The sequence below is a fragment of the Diceros bicornis genome, unplaced genomic scaffold, assembly GCF_020826845.1.
Source record: "Diceros bicornis minor isolate mBicDic1 unplaced genomic scaffold, mDicBic1.mat.cur scaffold_469_ctg1, whole genome shotgun sequence".
Taxonomy (NCBI): Eukaryota; Metazoa; Chordata; class Mammalia; order Perissodactyla; family Rhinocerotidae; genus Diceros; species Diceros bicornis.
In genome coordinates this window covers 136450-149530 of record NW_026691337.1, presented here as the reverse complement: position 1 = coordinate 149530, position 13081 = coordinate 136450, and the positions used below count along the sequence as shown (strand labels likewise).

At 48.9% G+C, this 13081-nt stretch overlaps 1 long non-coding RNA gene across 2 annotated transcripts; it reads right to left on the bottom strand.

The window, feature by feature from the left end:
* Positions 1–1989: 1989 nt before the first annotated feature.
* LOC131403001 (uncharacterized) lies at positions 1990–11987 on the bottom strand. Of its 2 annotated transcripts, XR_009219130.1 has the most exons (5): positions 11442–11987; positions 9455–9521; positions 8817–8886; positions 7061–7145; positions 1990–2139 (listed from the first exon to the last, which is right to left on the bottom strand). It is a non-coding gene; the product is annotated as an uncharacterized LOC131403001 (long non-coding RNA). The 2 variants fall into 2 exon arrangements; XR_009219129.1 differs by lacking the exon at positions 1990–2139 and having other exon boundaries at positions 6947–7145.
* Between the last annotated feature and the right edge of the window lie 1094 nt (positions 11988–13081).

The window sequence follows — 13081 nt, the reverse complement described above, 5'->3', positions numbered from 1 at the left end:
CGATGTCTGTGTGCTGAGAGCTGGGACAGGACAGTGAGTGAACACGTACGGTTCCTGTCCTCATGGGGCAGGAGCTAGTCAAACAGTTAGAAAGAAACAAACCATCAAACCAATATATACATGTTTATAAACTGTAAACAGTGCCAGGAGGAACAAGAACGGACAGAGTGCTCTAGAGGACAGTCCAGGAGAACAAATCTAGACTGGGCTCGGGAATGCCCACCTCCAGGATGGGACCCCAGACCTCGTGGGGCAGCCTCCCACTACCCAGCCTTTAGATACCACTTCCGTCCACATCAGCTCTAGGCATTCCTTGGCACAGAGGCCCCATATAACCACCTCCACCTGAGAAGCAGAAGAAGTAGACAAGACATGGAGAAGCCAGGACTAAAATAATCTGACTGATTAATAGGGAATCCCTTTGTTCCCTTCTGTCAGAGGCCCTCTGGTCTAACCACCACCCTGGGGCCTCCACCCTCAGATTTTACGTATTTAACAGAACAATGCAGTCTGGCCCCCAAAAGGTTAGCAGATCTCAGGGGAAACCAACCAAGTCCAACTCCCAGCTGACCACATGCAAACGCTGGGCACAGAAGGGGAGATACCCAAGCTCTGATGCTCCTTCTACTGAGGACAGTCACGGCACCTGGAGGGTGGCTGTGGGGTCTTGGGGGAAATCTAGCAGGGGATTTCATTTCGGTGTGACCCAAAACGTCCACATGGCATGACAGCAAACAGAAAACAGTGTACTCTAGTTGAATACTTGGCACATTTCATACGGATTTCCAAGGATGTGACTCTGCACAGTTTAAGCCATAGATCATTGATACCTCCAGACTGAGTCCATAGTGACTCTCATTTTTTAAATCAAAATAGCTGTGGAAGAGTCTGGCAGCCTCAAGACATTAGCATGTGGAAGTGCTGACTCCCAGTGATGGTGCTGAGGGACTACCCCGGTCATCACTGCGACCGAGGGTGCTGTGCACACAGTCACCCCCCCACAGTCCACGCCACAGCCCGTGTGTGTTACAGGCCTGAGATCTGAACATCAGAAGACAACTGAAGGGCAGTCAGGACTCTGGGTCGGGGGGCCCTTGGATAGTCCTCACAGGAGCGTGGGGCCAGAGAACACAAACGAGGATGACCCAACTCATTGTCCCGGCCCAGACGCCTAAAGAGAGAACAATAACTCACCAGAGATGAGTAACTGAGATTTACAAATTAACACTCTTAGGTGCAAGGAAATAGCGAATTTACGTGAGGATCCCCACAAAATGAAATTAATTTTCTTCAGTCTTACCAGTCAGGTCAACTAAAGAGCAGCAGACTGACCCGACAGTTACTGTGCTGGAACGGGAGAGGCAATCAAGGAAAGCGGATATCCGAGGGCGGGAGGCACCTGGGCGTCTGACGGCTTTGTAACTGGGCAAACCTTCAAGAACAGCTCCATTCCAGCCTTGGCTTTGATCATTCTCTCCCGGCACTTTGGAGAAATGGGGCATATTTTCCTCCACAAAACCCCAGGGCATCTGACAAATCAGCGTCCTGCCGTCCCCCATTCCTGGGTCGGGTCAGGATTTGGGCTTGGCCAGGAGCAGGATGAGTCCCACACTTTCATTTCCCAATGGCTCTCCCGGGGATTCACCAAAACTCTGCTGGGTTCCCCAGCACCCCGACATCTCGAGGGTCCCCCTCCTACCACTGACTGGCGTCCTCTTGAGAAAATTCACTTTCACATGAGCCCAACCACAAACCAAAGGAACCAAAAACAAAACTCCAGGATGAAAAAAGACACACATTATACAACTTCAAGCCAAACAACGTCTGGATGAGCTGCTCTCTGTAATTATCCACGTGGGGCGCCCCTCCACTGGATGGATGGACACTGAAAGCTGCCCACGGCTTGGGGTGAACCTAAGAGAATGCAGCTCGGCCTGTCACTGGGGCCACACGGGCTTGGCCACTTACTGGTAAGAGGAGCAACGCGGCTGAGTCCACAGCAAATGCGGGAAACCTGGACTTCTGGGTTGAACTCCATCAAGCTGAAGAGAGTGGGTGGAATCACTTCCGGAAGAGCAGTTTCCACTAGGTTTGGTCCTTTGCCAAGAATTCCGTAGCCTCAGACAAAAACATGTCCTTCTACATGACAGTAAAAACAGCGGTCAGTAAGTCAAACCAAGTGCAGCCCTCTTCACCAGAAATTCAAACTGCACCGCCGGGATGCTTTAGATCCACAGGGATTGTTTTCTCCTCCTTGCTTGGCAAAAACACATTAATGACACTTGGAAAAGAATCAGTTTCTTTTCTCCTCTTTTAAATTCTTACTCTGGGCGTATGTCAAGCAAACTAACCAAGCTCAGAATACAAACTTCCCACACCTGGAGGGCAAGCTGGAGGGGCCTAGTCAACAAATCACCCAGAAACCCCATGTGAACACAGGAGAGCCTCAGAAGGGCAGTTGTCCCCCTACTAACAGGTCTAAGATTCACACTGACCAGGAGGGCAAGCCAAGTACAAAACAACTTAGGGCCAGATGCCGATAACTCTCAGAAATGATGTTTTGCTTATAAAAAGTGGAATACCCATCAGTGGTGCCAGATGTTTCATCCCAGGGGCATAGACCTCAGCGTCGAAACCCTAAGGCTCTTCTCCCTCTGTCTCTGTTTCTTGGTGCAGCCTCTCTGGAGGAGGCAGGGCCAGAGTCTCTGGCCCAGGCGACGGGAGGGGGTGAAAGCAGTTCCTTCTCCACTCCAGAGGTTTACTACAGAATTACTAAGCTCTGGGCTGGCTATTTGTCTACAGAGAAACCAGGGCTACTATCGTTCTGTCAGGAACGTCACCCTCACCCTCTATTAACTGAACTCACTCTAACTAGGTCTTCCCACAGCCACGTTCCCTCCCTCAGGCTGAGGTCTGTGCCTGTGAATCCAACAGACACCGACCCTTCACCATCGACCCCTCTAGAGCTTCCCAATGACCTGCCTGCAAGAGGCTCTCACCATTTCATACAGCACAGCCAGTGCCCCTACACGCCATGTGCTTAACGGTCCCCACAACTGAGAAGGGCAAGTACCGGGGGACGTTCACCCGAGTCACAGGAAGGGTCCATACTGTTAGGAAGACAAACCGGTGAGAACTTGGAAGGATTCTGGTGAACGGAAGGAGCAGATAAGTGCCAGGTCATTCATTCACTCCACAAATATGTCCCAAACAGCAAACATACGCTATACATCTAACTGGTGATGGGAACATGAGGGGAAGGAAGAGACCCGGTCCCTCTCTCTGAGTTCAGTCTAGCGGAGGAGGCAGAGGTCAGCCAGAATTATCACCCAATTAATCTGTGCTGACTGCAAGGATGGCAGGACAGGGGCCTCCGTGAGGAAACTCAGGGAGCCTGAAGTAGTTCATGGGCAGGAGCGTTCAGGAGGCTACACTCTATCCACGCAGTCTGAGGGATGAGTAGGAGTGTGGAGGGGAGGGGAGAGCACGGTATTCCACGTAGGGGAGACAGCACCTGCACAGGGAGGGAGGGGCCATGGCCCACTGAGGGAGTTTAAACAAGGGCCCAGTGGATGAAGTCAGGGGACGAGGGGGAATATTTGCAAGACGCCAGTGGGGAGCAGGGAGGGCAGATCATGCAGGATGCTGTAGACCACGGAATGGTCTGGTCTTTATTCTAAGCACAATGCGTAGCCGGTAAGTGTTCTAAGTAAGGAGTGGACATGATTCCTAGAGGGGAACGTGAGTGGACGTGGCAAACAGTGGAGAAGGAGCAGGTGGGGGACGAGCAGGGGTTCACTTTTGGACCCACTGAACTCACAGTGCTTAGAGATGGCCAAGGGCAAACGTCAAGTGGCACTGAGAGATGTCTGCACCTCCCAAGAGCATGCTGGGCCTCAGCTGCCAGCTGGAGACTCCTGAGCACACAGTCGGTGACTGCAGCCACGGTGAGGGTGAGACCTTCTGAAGGAGAAGGCAGAGGAAAGGAGGAGAGCACAGTCCTGCCATGGGGACCTCTGACATGGGAGGGCCTGGCCCAGGAGCACAGCCAGGAAACGAGCCCAGAAGGAACGAGAAAGGAAGAGAGCCCTCAGAGAGCTCAGTCACAGGGGCGAAAGGAAGACCGCTCTTCACCAAGATGCTCGGCACGTCACAGCCAATGTCAAACGTTGCTGAGAGATCAAGAAAGGGAAAGATTGGACAATGGTCTCCAGGTGCTTTATTCTTGTTTTCAGCAACATGGAGGTCACCGTAACCCTAGCAAGAGCCACTCAGCAAACTGATAAGGGTGGAAGCTGAGTGGAACGGACAGAGGAATGAGAAGGAGACAAGGACATGGGGACAGTAAGTCAATGCAGCTCCTGAGAAGTCTGGCCTAGAAGTGGAGGCAGGAGGTGAAGCGAAGGGGTGGGACTTGGGGGAACGGGAGGACGTGGAGGGCTCCACACAGGGCCCCTTAAGATGGAAGACACCTGAGTCATGTGTAAATGCTGATGGCGAGGGACGAGTAGACAGGGAGAGGCTGAAGTTGTGGGGAAGAAGGCCCAGCAGATGGAGTGAGGCTTCTGAGGAACGGGGGGGAGATGGGATCCAGGACACAGAGAGAAGCATCAGCTTCAGCAGGATGAGACACGCTTCCCCCACTGCTATAAAGGGAAGGGACCCAGGGCGGGGACAGGTAGAGGCAAGTGTGCAGGAGTCCGAGTGGGAAACTGAGGGCTTTCTCAGCTGACGGCATCTGTTTCCTCTATGAAACAGGAGGCAGGTTCTTCTGCTGAGAGCGAGAGATGGGAGGGTCAGCGGTCTGGAGGATGAAGTGTGGCCAACTTAGCTTTCCAGCAGGATTTGATCTTGGTGCCTCTGCTGAGGGATAACTTTGGAAAGGCAGATTCTAAGTGCTTTGGAAAGACAGATTCTAAGTGCTTTGGTGAAGACAGCAGAACAACAACAGTCCCTAAATTGACTCAAAGGAAAAGAGGGGTTTACTGACCCAGAAAGTGTACACCTAGGTGAGCGAGGCTGGCAGAGCTGGGGCCTGGCCTCTGCTGCCTGGCTCGCAGAGAGCTTCTTTACCTCACTGTGCTCTGGCAAGGGCCACTGGAACGAAATCACTGTTGTCACTGACAGGGGGAGGCTCAGGCCACAGTCAAGATCACGGTTGTGGCGGGCTACTTCTAAAATGGCCCCTAGTGATCCCCGTCTCCTGCTGTTCACACCCACGTGTACTCCCCACCCTTGTGTGGGGGCTGGACCTAGTGGCTTGCTTCTCACAAGCAGAAGGCCAGCAAAAGTGAAGGGAGGTCACTGCCCAGATTAAAGGAGAGAACACCAGCTTCTGTCTCATTGGCACTCTGTCCTACCCTCTCATTTGGTCACTCTGACGGAGCCAGCTGCCATGTTGGGAGCTGCCACGTGGAGAAGCCTACATGGCAAGGAACGGAGGAAGGCTTGGCCAGCAACCATTTGCTGGACAACTACCAGCAAGGAATTGGGGTCCCTGAATCCTGCAAACAACCATCGGTGTGCTCCTGGAAGCAGAGCCTTCCCAGTGGAACCCTACGATGACTGCAGCCTTTGAGAGACTCAGAGCCAAAGACCCAGCTAAGCCCCCCCAGATGCCTCACCCACAAAATTCAAGTGGTACTTCTACCCGCTGCTGCCGGCAGTATCAACTGGTAAAACTTCTGGAAAGCAATTTAACAACACATTCTGACAACAATAAAAATATCCTACTCCTTTGACACTCCTGGGATTTATCCTAGAGCAATAATCCAAACGAAAGAAAAAGTCACGTATGCACACAAGATAAATGTCATGATATCTCCAACGGCCACTGCACTCCGCCTCCAAAGAAGTATGCCACATGACAACAGGGAAAAGCTTACGTAATTATTTAATAAAATGGTAAAATGAATAATTAATTATGATAAATTAAATTGATGCTATATCATACAAATATTAAAAACTGTAACTGTGAAAACATTACCACCATGGAAAAATGCTTTATGTAAGTATAAATGATAAAACAAGCATATAAAACCACACCTATGGTGTGATTACTGTATACAAATGTGCACACATGGGGCCCATCCCGGTGGCGGAGCAGTTAAGTGTGCACGCTCCTCCGTTGCAGCGACCCGGGACTCCCAGGTACGGATCCCGGGCGTGCACCGATGCACCACTTGTCAAGCCATGCTGTGGCGGTGTCCCATGTGGAGTAGAGGAAGATGGACACAGATGTTAGCCCAGGGGCAATCTTTGTTAGACAAAAGAGGAGGATTGGCATCGGATGGTAGCTCAGGGCGAATCTTTCTCATCAAAAAAAAAGAAAGAAAAGAAAAAAAGGGCCAGACCCGTGGCTTAGCGCTTAAGTGCCTGCGCTCCGCTGCTGGTGGCCCCGGTTCGGATCCTGGACACCCACCAATGCACCGCTTCTCCGGCCATGCTGAGGCCGTGTCCCACATACAGCAACTAGAAGGATGTGCAGCTATGGCATACAACTATCTACTGGGGCTTTGGGGGAAAAAAAAAGTAGTGCACATATGAACGAGGACTGGAAGAAAACACTAGACAATGAACAAAGATGATATCATGTGCTGGTAGGATCACTGAGAATTTCTAAAAGATTTAGTCTTATATTTAACGGCCCTCCCTTCAGACCAATATCAGAAACAAAAAGGTTAAATATACAAGCTTGAGAAAGTTTCTCAATCATTCCTCCCTGCATTAATTACATTCTTCTCAAATCAGTGAACATCAAGCTCCTTTTAGGGGACACTTGTTTTCTCTTTGAAAGCCTCATACAGTTTCCTGTCTCTGCTGAGAGAAAGGCTCACAGCTCCTCTGCTGACGGGTGGCTTTAATCCTCCACCCAATCCTTTATCCGTTCCTTTCCATGGGAGCTGGGATGAGGGCACTGGGAAGGGACAAACAGAGCAGTGGCCCCAGGAAGTGATAAGAGAGGTAAGAGTCAAATGAAGGCAGGTGGTTTTAGCCCATGAGAGCCCCACCGCTCACAGCTCCAGACTGCACCATCCCAAGGGGGTGTAAGGTCCACTACCTGTTTGCCCAGCTGCGCCCCATCCACCAGAATAGACTTCTCCTTTATCCGTTAGGAACAGACTATGGTCCTGACCACAGGCGACCTATCAGACGAACAGAGGGAAGGCTGATGAGAAGAAATCCTTGGAAGCCCAGTGTCCTGCTCAAGGGACGCAAAGTACGGGAGCATTCCCTACTGCTCCTGAGCCCGTAGGGGGCCGGATCCAGGCAGGCTGCCCCACACAACCTCCACTTCTTATTCTTTCTCACTCCACTGCAGCCTGGTTTCTGCCTGCCCCTCCACTGACGCGGCTCTTGCTAAAGGAAAGGGCCAGATGTCCTGAGGAGAAGACCCAAGAGCTCCTCCATCCCAGTCCATCCCTGTGGAACCACTCCCTCCTCCACAAGCCTTTCTCTTCCCCATCCCTCTCTTCTGCCTCTCCAGTAGCTTCCAATCTTGTTCCTTAGCTCAGCCCTACTGCTTACCCTTCAGTGTTGGAATCCTTCTCCAAGGTCTGTCTTCTGCCCTCTTCTCTCCTCCTCTTCACGCTCCCCTGGGAGGCTGCATCCATTTCCAAGGCTTTCCCTCTCACCTCTACCCTGCTATCTCCACTCCCAACAACTCTACTGAGTTCCAGACCTGCTTTTCTAACTGCCTAATGAAAAGCACCGTTTACTAAATGCTTATTATGCCAGGCACTGTGCTAAGTCAATAACCAAGAACACCTACGAAGAAACTGAATCTCAGAGAAGGTTGGTAACTTGCCCAAAGTCATCCAGTTAATATGTGGGGAAGCAGGGACTTGAATTCGCATCCATGGGACTTTCAAGTCTGTGCAAGAAGCACCACACTCTACTGCAAACTTAAAAGCAAATTCACTCTCTACCTCCTCCTCGCGTCTCCCTCCCACTCAACCCAAGCCTGCCCCTCCTCCAGGACTCCCCCATCTGAGTTGAGAACATCAGCAGCCACTCATTTGCAGGTGGAGTCAGGCTCCACCCCTTCTAGCTCACTCCCTGGACCTCTTATCAAGCCCCACATCTGGTCAATCCTCCTTACATGTCTCTCCACCTGTCCCTTCTCCCCACGCCTTCCCAAGTGGCCTTCATCACCTCCTCCCCCAACCCTAGAAAACCCTGCATCACTCACTCTCCACCTGTCTTCCAGCCTATGCCACAGCACTCCGCTGTAAGCATGCCAAACTCCAGCCACCCCGCATGCTCTCAGCAGTTAAAGTCTCCACCTGCCCCCTCCCATCTGCCATGAAACCTTTCCCACCCTCCATCCCCAGCCTATCTGGTACATGCCTCTGCCACCTCCTCCACGATGCCTTCTCTCCCTTCCATTCCACCGCACGGACTTAACAATTCCCCTTTTGGTACTCTTATAGCACTTTCTAGATGCATTCACTTACGTATTTAAGGATTGATCTTAGCTATCTACCACGTGCCAGGCACTGCCCCCGGGGTGGGAATAAATGGTGAGCAAGATAAAGGCAGCCTGGAACACACACAGTGCCTGGACACACTCGGGTGCAGCTAGTTTTTTAACCTGTCTTTCCCACTACAGTGTTATCCCCCCAAACATTATCAAACTTCATACCCCATGATCTACGATACATCCTGGCCTATAGTAGGCAGCTAATAATTTTTATGAAACATCTTATTAATTCATAAAATCCCTCTACCAAATTTGCCATCACCCCACCCAAATTTCACGCTTTCAGAAGTGCCCCAGGAGTCAGAATGAGTGGCTCTCAGCCCAAGCCTCTTACCTGGACCACCTGTCCACTGACGTCCTGCCTTCTATGGACTTTGTGACTTTCGCTAATGACTGAGGGCAATCTGGGTAGAAGCAAGACATATGGTCATAGTAAGCACTGTGGGGTTCTGGCCTCTCCTCTGTCACCCCTAACTGGTGGCCCCCCACACACATAACTATCAGGGAAACTCTCAAGTTCAAATAGCAGGCAGAGGTAGACCCAGGTGGGAAAGTAACACAAAACAAATAAAATCGCTTGGTGATTTTAATACGCTGCCAGAGTTGAGACTGGTGTTTAGATCCACCAGCATAATGCGAGGATCTAGAGAGAAACTTTTTTAAAGACAAACAGACATAGAACTGAAACAGAGAAATTTTTGAAGGTAATCAATTTGGTTAAAAATAAAGAGTGAATCCAAAGAAAGTCCAGGTATCCCAATCAATGCTCATGCACCTGCCCTCCCAGCAGGCTGATGCTCCCCCTGCGATGGAACAACACTCTCCACAGCTCTCTGGGGAGTGCTCACTGCTCCTCTCAGGCATGAGGAACCTTGCTTGGTACTGCTCTGTGGCTCTATCACACAGTAATCACTCCGGAGATGTTTAATGCTCAACACAACTTGGGGAGGGGTAGTCCTTGTGGGAACTCACCTGTAAAGTTCATTTTCCACCACCTTCCTTCCACATTGTCCGTAATAGCTGTTTGCCAGGCTGAAGACTAAAGAATACCACCACCAATGAAATCAGTTCTACAGGTGTGTGGAACCCAAGAATGTCAGGACTGAGAGGGGGTCTGGAAAGTGGTCCTAGTCCAACTGCTCACCCAACTGCCACTGGGTTTCCTTCTCCAATATTCCCAGCCAGTGCAGGCACACCTCCAGGCATGCTGGGGTGCAGACCTGCTGCAACAGACTGGGACACCTGTACTTTCCCTCTGCTTCCCCTCTGGGCCCTCGTTCTGCCTCTCAGGAATTCCATAAGAGGCGAGTACCTCCTGTGAAAGGCCTCAGCACCCCCATTCCTTGGACCTGTCAACAGGCTGCCCTCGAGGCCAAGCCCCCTCTGGAAAGAGTTTCTAAACACCACCTTGGCCTTTTCCTACAAAGCACCCCTAGCCAGAAAATGAAATGTGAAAAATTTAGTCGAGGTGGCTTTCCCTGGGATAACCACTTTTTTGGCGACGATCAGGGTTACCAAGGAGCCTGGACTCTGAAAGCCCCACCTCTTGGAGGAAGCGTTAGCAAACAGCCTTCTCTCAGTACAATAGAAAAAACCGTCTACATACGCAGCCTGGCTCAGTGACTTCACGGCAAAGGGAGGCCTTGATGAGGCTGCCTGGTGTGCGCTGTCACGTTTATAAATACCTGAGATTTCCCAAGAACCACAGAGTGCAGAAACAGAAGAGAGTCAGCAAGGTCTGCCCAACACAGCTCTCTTAAGCTATCCTACTGATTTGCTCCGGGAAATTCCAACAGCTTCACAAATCACATGTGGCTCAATCAAATGGTCAACTTCAGGCCCAATGGCAAGAAACTGGTCCCCCCACCCTCCACCAATCTCCAACAGGTCAATTCACCTCCTTCACCGTCTGTCAGGACCAGAGAGTGGGCTCTGGCACAGGAGACTTGTACACCTGTGTCTCCTGAGGTCTATCCAGAGGCAGTGGGACAGGTGAGAGCTCTAAAACACACTTGTCTCCCCTCGCTCAAATGAACACAACCGGGGTCAGTGCACTGATGCAGAGTCAGAGCATTTCTAACATGAGAGATCACTGCCCCATCCTCACGTTGTTATGCAGTGAGATGGGAAAGACTTACTCAAGGTACGTAAGTTAGTGGCAGAGCGAGGAGCAGTCCCCAACTCCAACCCACTGCACCACATTGCCTCCACGACACACTGGGTTAGGGAAAAGCATCCTTAGTCTTTAAAGAAAGCTCTTCTCGTGTCATTTCACACCATTTGAACTCTTCAGGAAAGTAAAAGCAATAGCCACTTCCTGCAATAGCCACTAGGATTTCTCAGTAAGGTGAAGAACAGGATCTATATTATACGACAGCACTTAAAATAAAAGGAGGCAAAAAGAATACACAGACGCATTTGCTTGCACATGCATTAAATCTCTTCGGAAGGATGAACCGGAAACTGTTAACACAGGTTGTCTACAGGCAGAGAAACCATGGTGCTGGGAGGACAGAGGTGGAAAGCAGAGTCTTCATCATATGTTCTACTGTGCCTCTAGGATTCTGAATTATGCAAACATGGTATCTATTCATAATAGAAAATTTTAATTTTTAAATAAGCAAGTAAGGGGGAAAGATGTTTAGAAGTCACTCTAAAGAAACTTATTGTTCTTTACAATCCTACCGAGGAGGCCAGATGGGCTATGTAGGGAACGCCTCTTGCAGGTTTTAAACGATGACCTTCTGAATATTTACAATGGAGGCTAGAGTTCAGGAGAAGGTCTGTGAATGCACTGGTTCTCAACATACTCCTTACTAAGGATCCCCTACTTTCTCCTATGATCCCCATCTTTCAATAGATCTCGTCTACCAAATAAATGGCATTATGACTGCTATAATAATACACTTGCCCATTCGTATTCATCAGTGAATGATATAATTTCCAGACAACTTTTTACCTGCATGAAATATCTGGTTTATCTCAATGAGATGATGTGATTCTAGGCAAAATCAAAGAAAATGGACGATGTTGTTAGCTTATATTAGTAGCTGAAAATATGAAGTACTTTAAAATACTGACAAGTGATTCACATCCCCCATTACTATCTGCATAGACCCCTAAGGGCCTGGGAAGCAGTAAATACATAACATCGAAAGGGAATCTGGCTCTAGGTCCAACTACCAATTGGCAGGAAATACAGAGGACAGAGGATCATGTCAAACGGCACCACAGGGATGCATTCAACAAATTGCAGACTGGAAAATTCTGTAGAATAAACAACGTGACATCATTAAATAAATATCAAGGAGAAAAGATTAAAACAGACTTAAAAGACTATAAAAGTCTTATCAACCAGTTGCCACGCCTAGACTTTCTCTGGCCCTTGATTCAAATAAATTTTTAAATTTAAAATAAAAATCTATTGACAGTTCGGAGACAAAAGGCAGTTTGAATGCTGACTACATATTTGATATTCAGGGATTATACTGTTAATTATTTTTAGGTGTGACTATGTATTTCCTTTTTTGGGGGTCCTTATTTTTTAGATATGGATTGAAATATTCATAAATGAAATCAATAATCTGACGATTGTTCCCAATTTGCCGAGGGAGAAGGTGGGGGAAATGAGTAAAACAAGACCGTCATGTGTTGATGACGGCAGAAGCTGGCGACGGCCCACGGGGTGCATTATCCTATTCCAGCCACTTCTGTGTATGTCTACAATCGTTCCTAACAAAAGGTAAAAAGAAACGTAATGTGGCATCATACAGCCAATCAAGACTTCAATACTAACTGTAAAAGAATTCTAATATAAAATAAACTGAAAGAAGGCAGAACACAAAATAGACACTGTGATCAAAATTATATAAAAAGATACTTGCATACAAATGACGGAACACGAAAAAAATGACAAGAAAGATTTGTCCAGTATGTACTTCTGGGTAATTCCACTTTATTTTAAAAAATGCTTCTTATTGTCCTCATACTATTCATTGACTAATGAATATTTGTTAAAATATCATCAATAATTTCTAACATTTTTACAATCCAGTTTCAAATAATTGGAATAAAGCCTCCATCTTAAGGCTTTCGTTGAATTTCTTCCCCAGACCACATTCTAGGCACTGTAGGGTGTCTCAGGCTATCTCAAGCGAGGAAACAAACGTCATCACTCTGGGGCCAAAAAAGAACACCCCTACTTAGCAGCAAATGACCTTTACCAAACGGGCTGAAAAATAATCTAGCCCAGATGGTTTCAAACAACATGCCTTTCAAGACTCCATCCTTGTTGTTGTTGTGGTTTGGTTGATGTCATCAGATTCTTGAAAGTCAGAGGGAGCTTCCTCAGCCAATCATAGCAGAGAAAGCCAAGGGGAGAGCTTCACGTTTCCCTTCCTGGCTCCTGTGAAAGCCAAGCCGGGAATCTCTGTTGAGTTCCATCCCCCAAACTTCCGTCCCATCCTTGGTTTTAGAGGACAGCAGTGTGACTCCACGGCCACAGGCGGCAGGTGAAATCTGAAAAAGAGTTCCCATAAAGCATTCACTGACCTGGGACGTCCAGCTTTTCCAGCAATAAATGGCAGCTTGTTCACCCAC